Source organism: Siniperca chuatsi, linkage group LG12 (genome assembly GCF_020085105.1).
Source record: "Siniperca chuatsi isolate FFG_IHB_CAS linkage group LG12, ASM2008510v1, whole genome shotgun sequence".
Lineage (NCBI taxonomy): Eukaryota > Metazoa > Chordata > Actinopteri > Centrarchiformes > Sinipercidae > Siniperca > Siniperca chuatsi.
Genome location: NC_058053.1, coordinates 5,348,639 through 5,358,999, shown reverse-complemented (window position 1 = coordinate 5,358,999; position 10,361 = coordinate 5,348,639). Strand labels below are relative to the sequence as shown.

Below are 10,361 nucleotides of genomic sequence, written 5' to 3'. Positions count from 1 at the left end.
TCATCTTTCCCTTCAGGACTGAAAAGTTACATTTTAGGACTTCCCTTTTCTGTTCCAAAATATTCCCATTCTGTATTTTGAGTGAGAGTGGATGCACCTGTTGGTGTCCAGCATGTATATGATGAAGTTACTTTTGTCAAGGATTTATAATGCGAGAGACAGTGATTTCCTCTATTATATTTCCTGAAACTTTGGAACACTCTTCCTCTGGAACAATGTCTCTATTTTTGACAACTTTTGTCATCAAAACATAATGATATCAGAGCAGGCAGAATGACAGAAGTGTATGTTTGGCCTTGTGAGACAAGTGGAACCATAGCAACATGCTTGATAAATGCAGGCATTTTGACCCATTTTAATTCCTCATTTTAAGCCTGAAAAACAGTTTTTTGCTAGAACAAGAAATCCAATATTTAACATTATTACTTTGCTCCTGAACTAAAATGCCATTACCTGTCTTTATAATTGTTATATATTGCAGTCACCCAATATTTACTTCATGCTGGTTCCTTTTTAGCATGCAAATAGCTTAGCCTTAATAAGTATTACGCATGCATTTTTAGCACTACATTTTCCTGCACAACTCTATTCAAATTATTGCTATTCTCATATGGCACATTTAATATGCTCTTATTTATTAAAGCACAATTCCCGTGTATGTGTATTTCTTAATGGAATGTAAGAAAGTACTGGCATTTAAAGTTGATGTGAATTGTGTCACAACAATGTGCTGCAACAATGTTTGACCAAAATAATCCATTCATTATTTGAGATGGCCATGCAAAATTAGCTAGATAGCTCAACAAAACAATAACAGCAGTAAGAATAGTTGGAAGGGCAGTGAGAGGTCACTCCATGCTGCACGAGATGAGACAAGTGCAAACATCTGGGGGATTCTCAGCTCTGAGGTCACAGAGCGTACAGCCCAACGCGACAATAGGGGAATGAGGCTTCCTCAAGTACACAGGAAATAAAATATAGTCAATCAGACAAAAGAACAAGTCAGTAAAGTTAACATTTTGATATTTGTAAAGGTGATATTTTCAAGTGGTGCATATTCACAAGCTATAACATCCTATTCCAGAGATCCGGAGAGAAAGAGTGAAGCTGCCACAGACAGACAGAATATTTTTCTCGCCTTTTCCCTGATGGTCTGAATAAGTCGCTAAATTTGTCGCTAGTCGCTTTTTAGCAATAGAGTCGCTAGGAGGGTCTGAATAGTTGCTAAGTCTGGTGACAAAGTCGCCAAGTTGGCAACACTGGACGGTCTTGGGGGTGCGGCTGGACCTAGAGGTGGAGCTAGACCTAGTCCAGATCCACCTCTAGGTCCATTGGCTCTGCATTGAGCAGCCTCTATATTTTGGGTATAAGATGGTACAAGAAGGTAATTAAAACATCAGGATTCAGCCTCTGGGGATTCTGAATATTTACAGCAAATCTCATGGAAATCTGGTTGTTAGTTTTTGAATACAATCTTGAGATTGGCAAAAACTTGGGGAGTTTCCACTTTGCAAGCCTTTGAACAGACAGGAAATTTAACAACTAAGGAACTCTGACAGTGAAGGCTTGGTCACCCTTACTAGCTTCGGCAAGATGTTACAATAGCCAAAATAGCCCTGACCCACATTTTCAATCTAACTCATTTTATGCACATTTGCGAAAAAAAGTATAAATATTGCAAAAATGCCGAGGTGGAAAGTGCAATGGAAACAGACTCAGTGAGTAAGTCATGACGTACATGAGGCATGTGACTAAAATGTCCACTGAAGCTTCTGCTCCACCAGAGAGAAGAAAACATCAGATCTGTGTGGAGCAACAAGGAGACTAACCTTCCTCAAATTAATACATGAAAACATGAATGCCGTGTTGCCATTTTCACATTGTTTCCATTCGTTTTAGGTTTGACTGGCTCTCTTGTTGCACCGTCTTCTTCTGCAATGCTTTAATGGCACTGACTGGAGAATTAGCGCTACCAACTGTTTATATTGTTGTGCCCAACTCCTAATATTCACAAAATAGAAGTGGCTGGAAATGTACATTGATTTGCATTTTCTTTTGCAGATTTTCTTGAAATGTGTTTAAACTTTGCGTTAAGTTCGGACGGAAACTTGACCTGTGACATGGGTAGGAGCCTAATCCCATTAAATATAGCATTAAAATCAGAAATAAAATATTAAAGTAAATTCTAAAACTCTTACAAAGCCTCTTTTAGTTATACAGTAGTTTTGCACGAGCTATACATGAGACAGATGAGCAATGGGTCTCAGCTGCAGAAAACACAGTATATTACACAAAGTGTAAAACTTTATCGTAATTACCCAGGAGACAAACAAATGTGTAGCTTGTACATAAACCATCAGTTTTCTTTCAGGCAATCTTGACACAAAATGATCCACAATACATTTTGTTTTTAATTGTTCTCTTTAATCCATAAAGCATAGAGCGCACCACATGGTGGATGTATTTAAGGTCAGTGTGTTGTAATTGTCAGCCTTGAGACTTAAGATTTGGGGAAATCAGAGATTAAGCCACTACCCCTTCAAATGTCTGCATCTCCCTGGATACTTTTATCCTTAGCCAAAATACTCAAAATTACAACCGTGACACATGAAATGTGACGAGCGATTAACTATGATAACTACATTTTTGGACTTGTGAATTATAGAGTCATGGCTTCAAGGCCAAAAGAAAGATGCATCAAGTTGGCCAGTGAGCACAGACAAAGATAGTGCTTAGCTCAGAGCTGGTCTGGAAACACTGACTGCATGTTACGCAATACCTCTCTCACAGGAAGTCGCTTCATGTCTTGTGAAGTGGGAATTCCTGTTTAAGAAAGATGACCACAACAAATGGCATGCTATCGCCCTATTAGGATGACTTTCCCCATCTTCTCTTCTTTTCACATCAACAAATAACTTGTACTTGCACATTACAGATGTGGCACAAATGAATTTCGCACATCTGTGCACTGTTAGTCATATCCACCTCATTAACTGGATTAAAACTGACCCACTTTCACTCAAATAAAACAATACAGGGGACTTTTAGCACATTCTGAGCAGCCAGTATGCTTCCTTAATTTCCGTACTCAGTCAACACAACACTCATGAAATTTACTCTCAATGTGAAAGCTCCCATGAAAACTGCATCAGAAAAAATGTAGGGAAAAAAAGAGAGATGGCTCTCAAAAAGGGATCTGTCCTCAGATCTCTCTTTTTACATTGAACTATTGAACTATGAGCTTGTCTTGTCTTAGCTCAAGTCCTGGGTCTTGGACCCAGTAGTAGCACCTCATCAAAGGTAGCACCTCATCAAAGGTGGGAAAATACACCTTGTTGACTGCTGAGTGTTTAGTACTTGTCAGGCTAATGTTAACATTTAATTTCTAACAGAGCAAAGTTCATACCATATCCTAACATTTACATTGTAGCACACAGCTGTGTTTTCTGCAATATGCATCCTTTCCCATCCATTTTGGCAATCTGTAGAGTGTGCGTAGAAAGTGGTATCCATTTGCTATAATCTCATTTGTTAAAGAAATCAGTGATGGTATAAATATTTAAACTGCATGAAGTGTAGTAAGAGCAGCCATTCATCTTCAAAGAAGGTTAATAGTGTATTACGAGAAGTTACAGGACCTCATAGTCATTACGGAATGCAGTTAAGCTTGGCAAAGCTCTTCAAAAAACCACTAAACTGCAGTTAAAAGTACAGTACACAAGTAGGAAAGTAGGAAAACCACACCACCCCTTTAAGTAAATGAATGTCCAGGTCATGTGGTCACCACTTTAATTACTGTAATTACTCACCTCATTTTAAATTCAATTAAAAATAAAACAACCCATTGCAAATGACTAGCAAATGTTCTGTTTGTTTCCTCTAGGATCTAAGGATAGATACTGTACCGATTGTAAAGCCCCGAGTCAAATTTGTGATATTGGGCCAAATAAATTAACTTTGAAAATCCTGCATATTGGTGTGTTTTTCTAGCGTGTGTGTTTTTGGTACATTTTCAATTATTTAATAGCCTTGTGCTATTAAAGTCCCTCATATAAGTTTGAATACTTTTCTAGTAAGTGTACAACTTCACCGCTCACCACTCTGATACATTTTCCACCACACAAAGCCCCAGCTGTTACTGCACATTAACTTGACTTGATACACACTAGCACAGATGTGTATGGATCTACACACATGGCCATGCAAGTGACACAATCCACCTTCTAGCCTAATGTTGTCAATTTCTATCAACTAAATGCCTCAGGCTCACACACCCTAACTGCAAACTCACTGAATTCCTTAAAAACCTGCATTCATCATTTTACTTAACAAGTAATTTGATCAAAATGTACTACCTCAAGTAAAAGCACTCATGAAGCAGCAGGATAGCTCCTGTTATTGTTATTACTCATGCATTGCCATGTAAGCAGCATTCTTTTATTGTAGCTGCAAAAAGTTTAACTGCGTTAAACACTGGTGGGTAGTTTCATTTGTTACAGTGTAAAATATTTTCTAAGCTCATCGTGTTTTGCATGTAAAATATTACTTTTAGTTGTTAAATAAATGTAAAAATGTGCCCTTGAAATGTAGTGGAGTAGAAGTATTAAGTAGCATAAAATGGAAATACCCAAGTTAAATACAAGTATCTCAAAATTGTACTTAAGAACAGCACTTGAGTTGAGTTGACCTGTTTAGGATTGAGGACTGGTATGGCCTGTGAGAATCATGTTTCAATCTTGGTCTGGAACACATGGAAGCAGTGAATGGTACAGTAACATGCTGACGTAATATTGAACGTTAGCTTGCTCAGTAAAGATGTGTTTAGATTGAATGAGAGGTGAATTTCTGTGGGACGTTATTTGCACAAAATAACATCACACAAGGTTTTCAGTATAATTAGCAAACTCAAAATCAGTTACAATAACAAATCATTATAATAAACTTTTATATAGCACCTTTCAAAACAGTTACAAAGTTCTTCACAATAAAAAACAGAATACATTTAAAACAAAAATAATAAAACAAATTAAAAGCCATAACAACTAAACACAACACAAAGACAGTAAAATGATCTAAAATGTCATAAAACAAGTGATATCAACTAAAAGCCATTTTTAAAAGAGGGTTCTTTTTAAAAGGTGATTTAAAAGATGAGAGAGTTTCCAGTTCTGATGTCCTCAGGCAGGTCATTCCACAGTCTGAGCCCTAACAACAAAGGCTCCATCACCTTTGAGTATAAATCTGGACAGAATCATTTTCCACAAAGTCTTATATGTGCAGATGTAAGCTTTTACAATTCTTTTATCACAGAGCTATGACAGAATTGTAATGGGAAAAAAAAGTTTCAACCTAGTTGTAACAAACTGAAATGACATTTGGTTTTGTTGATCAGTTATCATGTCGAGCCGAGTCTACTAGTGCCCTGTCAGTCTAAATCATAGCTTACTATTCGAAAGAGGGCGACCCAAGTTATTGGAATACCGCATAATTTTCAGTCGGTGGAGACGGGCATATTTTATATATATATATATATATATTATAGAATATGTATGCTCCAGGTCCAGCTCCAGGTCCAAATCAAGGGCAAAGCAACTTTCTTTTCAACATATGCAGGACATTTCCACAGGCTATCCCCAGTGCAGGCACACCACTTAGACTGTTAATTCCATTTAATACCACCACCAACTCCCATTTCCTTTTAACAGTTGCTGTGAGTTTGTTTAAGAGGTTGGGTTGGTTGGCTGTATCTTGTTTCACATGACACTCCACTACCACTCGATGAGCACTTTGGGATGCAGTTCATCTCTGGGATAGATGTTGCGCAAAGTCCTAGAGACCAGCTGAATGGAAGATATCAGAACATTTTGTTTCAATGTTGAATGTGAGAGGGGATCTGTGTGGACCAGACAATTGTACTGGCACACTTTTTTTGGACAACGCAGTAAGTGCTATGCTAGTTTAAACAGTCATAGTAGGACATCGACAGTATTTTGCAAAGCTTTCTGTCACTGATACCTTGTTACTATCTGAGCAACACATTGCAATGCACAATGCATATTGTATGACGCAACAAGCGGGTTAAAAAGGGTTTTGGTTCTAACACAGATTTGACCTTTAGTATGACGTTCTCTTCTTTCTGTGTCAGTGTCTCTTAGTTTGTCTTAGCTCCACCTTATCCTTCCTGCACATCCTACCAAGTGCCTTGAGGAAACAAAACGTTCTCATCTTCACTCACCACACCTACATTTCACAGCCAAAGTGTATTCATCTTTCAAGAGCCTCTGTGCTGCAGCGCTGTTCATATTTTCCATTTCAGGCTCACCCATATCATTATTTTGAAGTCAGTTCATAATTCTGTGACTTCCTCCAGGTTTTTTTCCCCTTGAAAGGACACAAGCAGAAAGGTTATGATTTAGGATTTCTTTTTCAGAAACTGAAGATCATATAGTACTAAGACAGGAGGAAATTAATTTAGAATTGGTAAAACATCTTTTTTTTAAAAAAAAAAGAGAGCTAGAAAACACAAGGTCAAACTTTACACGAACAAAATCGTTAATTTGTTCATACTCTTCTACAGTATAAATGATAATGACATAGGGTACATGAACACCCTGGTCCTAATGGGAGACCATTCCAGATATGGTTGTTCTTGATGTCTTTTATTCTGCTGCTTTTACCTACACTGCTATTTGAAGCTCTTAATATGAAACGCTTTCTAGTGTAACTTAAACTTAGAACACTCCAGCTGTGCATGTGCAGACAGAGTGACATAGTATGGTTAAAACAGGCAGGGATTAAAATGATTTACTGAACAGAGGGCAATACATGAAATACTGTGAATGGTTTAGAGAGGCTACACACAAATATGCTAAGATTTGTTACAATTTTATTGATAACTTTGGAACATTAGGTGATTCATGGCTCATAAACCGTGTGGATAAATATTCCTTGAAACATTCAGAAAATGACAAAATAAAAATACATTAAACTTTTACATTTTAGCATTTAAATGATATTCTCATGCAGAACCATTTACAATCACTAATATAAATCCTAAATATCTACAACATCCAAGCAATCATTGTACTGTACTATTAGAAAATGCAGAGAACATTATTTCTCAAACCTAACATACTTACTGTAGCTGTCAATCAAGATTGTCACAATATCAGCAAATCGCATAGGCAGGAAACAGATTGTGACAAACACAATGAAGCTTACTGTAAATCTTATCGTAGCAATTAGGCTATTTGTGACAGAAAAAGGCATGAATAGCCTCATTGTCTTTTGTATGGGACTGATGTTGGATTAACATGTCCGGCTCTGCTGCCAAGAACACAGTTGATGTAGTCAGAATGAGATGAGGAAGAACATTTAACTGGTACAATGATGCTGATATTACCGGCGCCAGCCCTAGGGGAAGCTGGGCGGTAGCAAGTGGCACACAGCTAGGGTTAGACTGTGTAGCCTAAAGGTGTGGTGTAGCTGTGGAGAGACGAGGAGGAGACGTTTTAGTCTTGCCACAGCTTGTTTAATTCTGACAATCATTCAATTATCTCATTCTTACAAAAATCAATTGATAAAAAGATAAAGGACAGTAAATAAATTAACACAGATTTGGTAACAACATAAAATATCTAAATTGGCTAAAAACAATAATAGACCACCAAATAAACCATAAAGTGCAAATAAAAATACATACTATAACATTTCTCTTTCATAGCTTTACCACATACACACACACGCAGGTCGGCAACATAAAAGAAAAGGCGCCCGAATGGCGGCAAAACTGTCTCCCTACCGTCTGAACAGTTGGCATGGCGGCTGCCTTAAACTTGAAATTTCGAAACATTTACAATTAAAACTCTCTAAATTTGCACTACTACTAAGCACTTGAGCGAATTGGATCGCTTAAATAAGGCTTTAAACACATTATAGCTACACGATTGACACTGAACATGGCGGACTTGTGGTGAAAACAAGACGACATGAAACAGTAACAAAAACAAATACATTTTACTTTAAACTAAACTCTCTGACACATTTAGTTTGTACAAAACCTTTACACAGCAATTTGAAGTGTGTTTGGACCAAGTTTGAGTTAATAAAATAACTTTTCAGTCATACCTGTGGAGAGACGAGGAGGAGACGTTTTAGTCTTGCCACAGCTTGTTTAATTCTGAAGCGGCACCTGTGCTTCGTCCCTCTAGTCCCCACAGTAGCGCTTAGAGCGCCCTCTAGTGGTGTGGATGTACCCAAAATAAAAGACACATTAGAAAATACAAAAAAATAAAGGGGGTGTCTGTTTCTCCATAAAACTTTAGATGTAGCCTTTTCCAACCTACTACACTCTCCCCTGCTTTAAAAGATGACTCCGGCATCTTATACTAAGTGTCTCAAGGTAGGTCACATACAGTCTTAAAGAGTCATACTACTTGGTCTGTTAATCTGAATGGTTACTTAAGTCGTAAGTCTAATATGTCCATACGGGAGTAGGGTAATAGTACATGTCAGGTTGATAATAGGGCATTGGTTGAGGAACACAGGCAAACATCATGTTTGCTCCGGGCCTCCATTCTCTGTAAGAGGGTTGTCCAAACTGGTTGTAAGTGAACAGTTCTCTTGGCCTGATTGTTCTGGATGATCTGCGAACTGTTTCCCCATGTGTGTTTGTGTTGGACACAGTATTTGGCGACCGTTCTGTTTCCAAATCATCACTGTCCATAGTTTCAGTTTCAATGACATCGTCCCTTTCCGGTATTTCCGCAGCTGGAACGGTAAGAAAAGGCGCTGGCCTTGGTGCTGAATCCGGTTCAACAGCTGGTATTGACACATTTGGTGTTTGTACCTCAACTTGGGAAGGAGCACTTTGTTGTGGCACTCGAACTGGTTGAGTACTCTGTGTTTCTGGTTGGAATGCAGGTGCTGCGGCTCTGAGTCCAAGATGTGGTTGAGGTGTAGTATCACTTTGACATAAAGGCACGCGATGCCAGTTGTATGTGTAGTCCTCTTCCTCATCTGACTGTTCAGATTCAGTAGCATCCTGAATTTGTCTTTGTTCTTTTCTTTGTTTTTGTCTTGTCCGGTTTTCCTTTTGACATTGTTCTTGTTCAAGTGGTAAGTCATTGACTAGCAATAGGAGATTTCGATGTAGAATTCTTAGATTTCGGTCTCCTGACTCAGCTTGAACTTTGTATACAGGTTTATCTCCAATCTTTTCAATAACTCTGTGGATACACCTTTCCCAGTAAGCTCTTAGTTTTCCAGGTCCTCCTCGTTCCGAGAGATTCCTGACAAGTACTCGATCTCCAGGTTGTAAAGAGATACCTTTTGCATTTTTGTCATAGTACTTTTTCCCTTTAGCAGAGCTTTTCTGGCTGTTTTCTGAGGCAATCTTATATGCTTCTTGCATGCGACATGCCCATTTTTCAGCATACTCTTGTTTTGTTTTACAGTCACTTTCAGGTTTGATGTCAAAAAGCAGGTCTACGGGTAGTCTAGGCATTCTACCATACAGGAGAAAAAACGGCGAGTACCCGGTTGCTTCATGTCTTGTACAATTGTACGCGTGAAGAATGTGAGGCAAGTGATCTTTCCACTGCGTTTTCTTTTCTAACTGCAGGGTGCGCAACATTTGAAGGAGTGTTCGGTTTAGACGCTCAACAGGATTCCCCTGTGGATGATAGGGGGTAGTTCGAGAGTGAGCTATTCCTGCAAGTTGTTGGAGTCTTTGGAATAGGCTATTTTCGAACTCCCGGCCCTGATCATGGTGGAGTTTTTCAGGGTACCCGAACCTAGGGATGAAGTCGTGGAATATTTTCTCAGCCGCAGTTTTGCCGGACTTATTTTTAGTTGGATAAGCTTGTGCAAAACGCGTGAAGTGGTCTACCAGGACTAATATATATTCGTAGCCGCCTTTACTCGGTTCGAGGTGGAGGTAGTCAACTGATACAAGTTCGAATGGGGCACTTGTTGTGATTGAACCCATTGGGGCTTTGTCTGGAACGCAGGGACGTTTTTGTTTTAGACAAGTGCATTGGCGAATGACATAATCCTCTATGTCGCGCTGCATGAATGGCCAATAAAAGCGTTCTCTTACTAAGTGAATGACTTTATCTGCGCCTACATGACCCATATCATCATGCAAATGTCTCAAAACAGTCTTTTTCAGTTTGCCTGGTAGGACTAACTGTTTTCTCTTTCCAGTATATCTGTACAGCAGTCCTTTTTCAAGTTTTAGTTTGTTCCATTCATGTACTAGTCTCCTTGTTTCACGTGTCATTTGTCTCTTATCTTTGTCATTTGGATTCCATCCTCTTTTTTTCAACTGAATCACTTCACAGATTGACTTGTCCTCTTTT

At 38.6% G+C, this 10,361-nt stretch overlaps 1 long non-coding RNA gene across 1 annotated transcript; it reads right to left on the bottom strand.

Annotated features, from left to right (window-relative positions):
* Window positions 1-6,338: 6,338 nt before the first annotated feature.
* Window positions 6,339-7,765, bottom strand: LOC122886015. The gene is made up of 2 exons (XR_006380228.1): window positions 7,140-7,765; window positions 6,339-6,381 (listed from the first exon to the last, which is right to left on the bottom strand). It is a non-coding gene; the product is annotated as an uncharacterized LOC122886015 (long non-coding RNA).
* Between the last annotated feature and the right edge of the window lie 2,596 nt (window positions 7,766-10,361).